Raw genomic sequence first — 7442 nt, forward strand, 5'->3', positions numbered from 1 at the left:
AAAAAAAAAAAAAAAAGAATCCCTGTGTGATGCAATTGTTTTCCTTTGGCTTCTACAGCCGGTGGCATAACAAGCTTCCTCACCAGACACAGGCTGCACATAGACAACAGTGACCTGTGCTGGTCAAACCAGAGATCAGGGATTGTTCTGTTCCTGGGATGTTCAAGAGGGCCCATTTTTATTGCTAAAGGTAGATCAAGGGTTGTTTTGAAATCCAACTGATGTATTGACAGTTGCCCAGAAGAGGCCTTTGAAACACCCAGTCCATTTGTTTTTGAGGATGGACTTGCCTGCCCAAGAGAGCTGAGGGGCCGCCTGAGATCAGAAAGGGGTTACTGTCACTTTGTGGCAGTCATTATTTTCAGCTGTCTCTTCTTTAATCAGACCACACACCAGATCAAAAAAGCAGCCAGCCACGAGAGGGGACTCTGCATTCACTAAAGATGGTTTTATACTTTATTATGGCAGAGTCAGGTCAGGGAAAAGAGCACCAATGTAGATAGCAGTCGAGTAAAGGTGATTACAACATTTTGTCCTGAAGTCTGTTTTGGTATTTAAAAAAATAACACCATCTTTTTTTCAAAAATTGGAGTATTTTGCAACTCTTCTACTCTTTAAAGAGTCTTCAGTTTAAAACAGTTTTGTTAACTGTTTGATTTCCTCCTTTTCCTTTCTTTTCTTTCTTTTTTTTCCTTATTGTACTAAAAAATAAGAACATGGGGAGAGGCTGGGGAACACTTATTTCTGAGTAAATCGAAAAATACGTCTTTTTTTCTTTGTTGTTTGTTGTAAAAAGTGATTAAAAAATTACAAATAAATAATTGTGGAAAATCAACCAAATTTCAACCAGCCCTACTTTAGAGCCACTGGTTGAAACAGCACAAGCTGTTTCAGAGCTGAAGCACTTCATTCCAAAGTCTGGTATCTTGTTTCTTGAATTGTATAATGACAATCTACCCACAGTTGGATTCAAAAACCCAATACTATTCAAAGTGGAAAAGGTGAAGAAAAAAGATGACTTGTTGCCTTAGTTATATTGGCTGATGTGCAAACACATATATTTCACTAAGCTATTTAGTTTGACAAATATTGGTACATCAAAAATACTTAACAAAAATAATCACTTTTTAGTATGACAGCAGAGAATACCAGTAACAGCTGCACTTCAGGCAAGCTGGAAATGCCATTGTAGCCTGTACATGGAGACACATCTTTCAGAAGTGACCAGCAAAACTGAGGAATTGGTACAGCATCAGGCCTCAGCATCCAACCTGCCATCACTCAGCTGATCCACAGCAGCTTGTGGATCCAGGATGACATGGTTGTACATCTGAACCACTGCATTTAAAGCTGAATTAAGATTCAGGCTCTAATTCAAGCTGACTAAAATCACACAGTAGAGCAGCTGAAAGTCCAAGAGTAATGCTCATGATACTCATTATGTCCCTAGAGGTAACAATTTGCCTGTAACAGGCAAAAAGAAAGGTGATGCCCCTGTCTCAAAAAGCTGTACCTAATTTCATGGCAAGACAATAGGAGTCTACTAAGAATAAATTACAACAGAAAACCATGGCTGGAAAAAGAGGAACTGAGAACTAATCACTTCTATTCACGCCCTTGGTGTGACTTTGTGATTCTTGGTCATCTCAGCTTCTCTGACATATTTCTGTGTTTTCCAAAGGGAAACAAAATCTTAAATCATAAAGTTATTTGTTAATGACTGCAAAGAACTTTTAACTAGAGGGAAAATCTTGGCTGATATTATGGAAGCACAAAGGGACTACAATAAAACCTGTCTGATTCTCAAGGTTCCCCTACCATGATACAGTCTCTAGTGGGTGCAGATGGCTCTTGTTCACACCTTTGGCCCCTGGCATTGACAAAATGTCACCTGGAGAATTTCTGGAGAATTTCTGGAATGTCTTGAATGCCAATTGCATTGAGCAGTTGGTACAGAAGCCTCTGTAACACCTGAGACACAGAACAAGCCATCAACAGCTCCAGATACCTGGCAAGTATAGCATTGGCACGGCAATATCTCAGTCCTCAATCTCAGGCTGTACCCACTCAGACAGGGCTGGAGTCAGAAGACAGTGATTTTTCAGTGTTGTAATCAGAGAGGGTTCTGTATCACAGGGACAGAGGAGCTCAAGTTCATCTCTAGTGGGTTTGTGGGTGAAGTCTTTTGTTTTTTGTATAGAAGGATGGCAAACGTCTTATGCACAAAATCTTTCAGTGTTGATGTGGCCTCAGGAAACCAAGAAGTTTAAATGGAGGCCAACAGGAAAAGCAATGTGTGACATGTTGTATTGCTTATTCAAAGCCAATGAAGATGAGGCCTAACTGTTCTACACAAAGGACTGTTTTTATCAACCAAAGTGTAATTTTAAATTTCCTGCATGAGTCATTTTTTTGGTATCTTTTTGTCCTCTCTCTTTGTCACTCTTCACTGAACTGAAAGACATAACTACGATCATGTTATAAATATTTTTTTCCTTTTTAAGGAAACTCTAATGACCCTAAATCTCTGTAAAACACCACCATGGTTCACCATGAGCACACCAGCCACCGAGAGCTGGAGCTGAAAGGTCATGTTAAGTGCTCTGTAAATTATCTAGGGCTGTGAAAAATAAGGGACCTGTGAGCTCTGAAGAAGAATTTAACCAAATACACTCGCCCTGACCTAAAGGTGCTACCTTTGGGAACATTTCACAGTTTTACACACAGAACTGTTGAGTGTCCAAAGACACCAACCTGGCTGTAGCAGTAATGAAGTAAGTTCTGCCTCTCTGCAAACCAGCCTCTGCACTTCATTGTTCTCTGTACCCACACAACACTTGGCTTCCTCCTGAAAACTGATAGAAAACAAAGCAACACTCAGGGGACTTCTGTGATGCCTATGGGGGGGGGGGGGAAGGGACCTCAAGAGAGTACTTCTGACAGGCCAGCAATACACAACAGTCCAGGGAAACCAGTCTCTCCCCTTTATCCACAGAGAACAGCTCTACACCAAGGTGCAACATTCACTGGCAAAAACCCCATAGAGAATTCATGTGCTTAGGCTAATGGCTTTTAATGAAAAATAAAAAAAAAAGAAAAAATCAGGGTTCTTGCCACACAATACAATAAAAATGCATGTTTTTCTTCTTAAACACATTTCAGCTTTTGTGAGCTTGTGTGAAAAGAGCCCATTATTAAGCCTGAGTTATTTAAGCAATATTGGAAGTGCCCCTGCCCTTTTGTTAATTTGCTTGGCTTGGTGCACACATGGCATTTGTTTTATATCATGTGTGGAACTTGCTTCTTTAAAAAGTCTGCAGGTTTCAAATTCCTCTGCTTTTGATAGATGTACTGTATGTACTGTTAGGCTTTAAAAAAAAGTTACAGGTGGCTGCTATTTTTCCCAATTCAGTCCACAAAAGCCTCTTTATTAAAAGAAGTCCTTAATGAAAAAGAAAAGTAGAGCTACTGTATGTGAGGTTGCAAAGATCTCTGGTGGAAATATTTGGTGTTTACATTTTGCCGAACTATTTATACTGTGGACACACACTACACTAAAGGCTCTCTTTTCCCTGCATAATAGAAATCCTTGTGACTGAATTCTATATACTTAGTATGGTTTACATTTTTTTTTTTTTTATCCAGCCTTACCACATTTTATTCCACCCTGCTTTCTACATGACTTTGTGAGTCTGTAACAGAGCTGTATAATAGCAACACCTTCTGGAATAAGGGAGACACTGGAGAATCCCTTCTGCCTCTTGCAGCTTGTTGCGCTCACCAGCCAGTGTCTGTTACCAATAAGGCAGAAGTTCAGAATAATAATTAGGATTCATCACTGACTGTATGTGCATTTATTGCTTCATTTAGCAGCAACTGAAAACTCTGTGGTTTGTTGGTTTTTTTTTTTTTGATATCTCTTTCAGAGCCTTTTTGTTCGGAGTACTTTTAACAGTTAACGTCCAGTGTTTTAATCACGCCGGATTTACGGGTCTGAGGCTCTGCTCCGTACACCCTTTGTCTGGCCACATAAAAAAGCAGAGGAGTGTCCTGCTGTCCTTGGTGACACGAGCCACCTCTTCTCCCCTCAGAACATCACGAGCTGCCAGTGTGAAGACGAGCATTTCCAAACCCTGCAGCAGAGCTCCCGAAGCCACAGGCTGATGAACCAAAGTGAAATGGCCTATGTTTGACACCAGCTGAGCATCAGAAAGTCTTAGAATCTTAGATAAGCACCACAGCCTTCCTGGTGTCTTTATAAACAAAACTCTGCCACTGAAGAGAGCCTTTAAGGGCCTTTGGCATTGGGGCTCTTAAGTTTTTTGCCAAAAAGGACAGGCATCCCTTTCCGAGCGTTGCTAGAAGACAGCTTTGCAAGCACAAGTAAGAAGCAGGGGGTTGGTGGCAGGAGGACTGTTTTAACTGTCTTTAACTTTATTCTATGGAAATATTTTAATTTTCAAAGTACTGCAGAGAGATACCATTGCAGCAGCAGTAGTAGTAATAACAGCAGTAATAATAATAATAATAATACCAATACCACCTCTCATTAGATCTTTGAGCAGAGATGGAACCAATCCTTTTCACACCACTGTTGTAAGATGAGCTCTACTAGAGGAACAGGGAGAGAGAACTGAAGTCCTGGGTGGAAAGCTCTGTTGAGGGATAAGAGGCAGGGAGAGGGGCAGAAGAGCTTCTACATTTAAACTTCTAGGCTCTGCATTTCAAGCATTGAATCCACTACACTTTGCTTTAATGGTGCCAAACTAGTGAACAGTCATATTCCAAAACAACAGGCATTATTTTGGAGGAGGATTATTAGGTCCTGCAACATTCACTTGACTTGGAGGATGCAGGACTGAGAGTCCAGAGATGAGCCTCACAAACCTGGATGCCTTTCCTCACACAAAACAAGTCACAATCTGGTTCTTCCTGATGAGCTACTGGATGTAGGGTCAGATTTGACAAATTTCAAGGATTTTGCAAAGTTGATCCAAGATTTTCATTTTACTTTTAATTTTCACATGGTATGTCTCTGAGCAAAGTTTGCCCATGTCCCTTGCTTTGGCACTGTGTTTCTGCATCTTCACATCCTTGATTCACATCCTTGCTCAGGATTTCATTTTGTGGGCTACTCCTTTTCTTCCTGCACATCCTTACTTGTGTTGGCTCCAGCAATGCCAGCTCCTGCTCACCTAATAAAGAAGCCAGTGTGCTACAAAGCATGCACAGTGCAGCCATCGTCCACAAAACACTCCAACTTAGCTCACTCCATTATGCAAAGCAGGTCTGAGGAGAAGCCTTCTGGGAAATGCAGAGAGAGATTTTTCCATGATGGAAATAAAAAGGCCCTGTAAGTTACATTTAGGTGCATCTGTATGAGTGGGGGGAAACTCTTTAAGAAAATAAGTTTCCCAATGATTTTCATGGTGTATCTCACTTTGGCAAAGTATTTGAGGGCTACTGGTACCCACGACTGCCAAGCATGGTATACACACACCCCCACCTAATGGCAAACACACTCCACACCTGTGTAAGGAACTCCATGTCTGTACCTTAAAAAGCAGGGATCTCAGGCAGGGTCCTGCTTTAGGACAGACTGCACAGCATTAAGAAATCCATGAGGGGACTGCAGGCAGCTGCTCGGCATGGCCAGGTGAGGATAGATAAGGGAGCAGCATGGAGGAGGCCATATGGCACCAGCTGTGCTCCGACTCCCAGCAGGACAGCCTCTCCTCTTATAATTTCCACAGCATGCACAAGAGTGATTCGCTATTGCAATAAGCTGTCCTGTCCTTTTCCTCACATGTACCTGTCACCCCCGGGGTGCTGAGCTATCACACAAAAGAAAAAGCCAGTGCAATGAAAACTGCGAGCGCTGAGCCCTGTGCTGCGAAGGCACTCCCTGCTGCCACCAAAAACAAACACAAAATTCAGCAGGGAAGACTCTTCCCTGTCCCTTCTGCTTCGTGTGAGAAATGACTATGTCTGCTCCCCACACCTGGAAGCACCAAGAGCCACGGGGTGATGAGCCAGCAGGACTGTCAGGAAGTTGTTGAAGCCTTTTGCTCTGGTCCTGCCAGACCATCCTCGCTCCAAATGACACAGCTCAAGCATATCCGCTGCACTGGGGAATGGGTTAATCCCAGGACGAGGGGAGTTTGTGACAAACCACCAACTAGACTGAGAATCTCTAGCGGAATTTTAACACGTCTGGCCTGGGATCCTCAATCGCTGATAATGACAGGCATTACCTGACCCAGCCAGCTCGGGGATCGCGATAGCTGTTCTCAAGAATTTGCAAATCGTTCTCCAGTTCCTGGCTCCTTCCCTCTGACTATCTTGGCAGCCTGTTCTGGCAGCCAGACTATCTCACCTAAGACTTCTCCAGCTGGTGAAGCATCTTGGCGCTCCTGCCTCTCCATGCCCACACACTTTCATCAACTTCAGCAGTAACCCTTTTAAGTGTTATCTCGCAGCCCTAATTACTTCAAATACATTTTCTGCCTGACGGCGTCGGACAAGTGGAAACTGAGCGCCATCTATTGCTAACTAATGAAAGGCTGCTTTAGTAAGGATGCGAGAGCAGCCCTTTCCCGAAGGGAGCATGGGCTGTAGGGTTCCTGCAATCCAGCAGCACCATCCCCATGACCGCCAGAAACTCTTCTACTTGGGACGAGTGGTTAAAGCCTTGCAGTTTTCCAGAAAATACATCTATTAAGTTTGGGATGTGCCCTTAGCTGATTTATTCAACCAGCTTTCCTGTAATATTTGTAAAATTATGTAATTAAAGTTTGTCCTGAAATATTATGGCAATAATCTCTCTCTGGTATTTATATCTAACACAGGCAAACTATAAAGCCAGCGTCTTTATTCACAGTTTGTAGTCCCTTGGCAACACTGGCTGGTCCCCCCTTTCCAACTGCGAGTAAATGATGTGAAAGAAGGGAGTAAAGAAGCTTCCCCCAGGCTCAGCTGAGCTGAAGAACTCCTCAAGAATTTGAGGACTGAGGATGAGGAGACTAGTGGTGAGCATCGCCAGCTGGTGGAGAGAGGAATATGTTTCTGAAGAGACATTAATGAAGCTGAAGGTTATTTTCTTGTCAAAGGTCTTGGGACTTTAACCTGCATGGGATTAAATAATTTACAGATGCATATCCCTAATGAGACAGGAATCCTGAAAATCCTATCGAGAGACAAAGATTAGAGAGTAGGGTGGGTAGATCTCCATGACAGGAGCAAAAGCTGTATTTTCACAGCCCCATATATAACGTTTGAACGTGTCTGAAGTGATGTGTGTCAGCTGCATGACATCTTGGCACCAGAGGATAATGCTGTTAATCTGCTTCTCTCTGAAGCAACTACTGATATTGCAATCTTTCCCACAAAAAACGTAAAGACTGTTTGTGATGAGAACAAAGTTAGTAGGATTGATGGGTAGA

Source organism: Manacus candei, unplaced genomic scaffold (assembly GCF_025592945.1).
Source record: "Manacus candei isolate 608988 ecotype Guabito, Panama unplaced genomic scaffold, ASM2559294v1 h1tg000018l, whole genome shotgun sequence".
Taxonomy (NCBI): Eukaryota; Metazoa; Chordata; class Aves; order Passeriformes; family Pipridae; genus Manacus; species Manacus candei.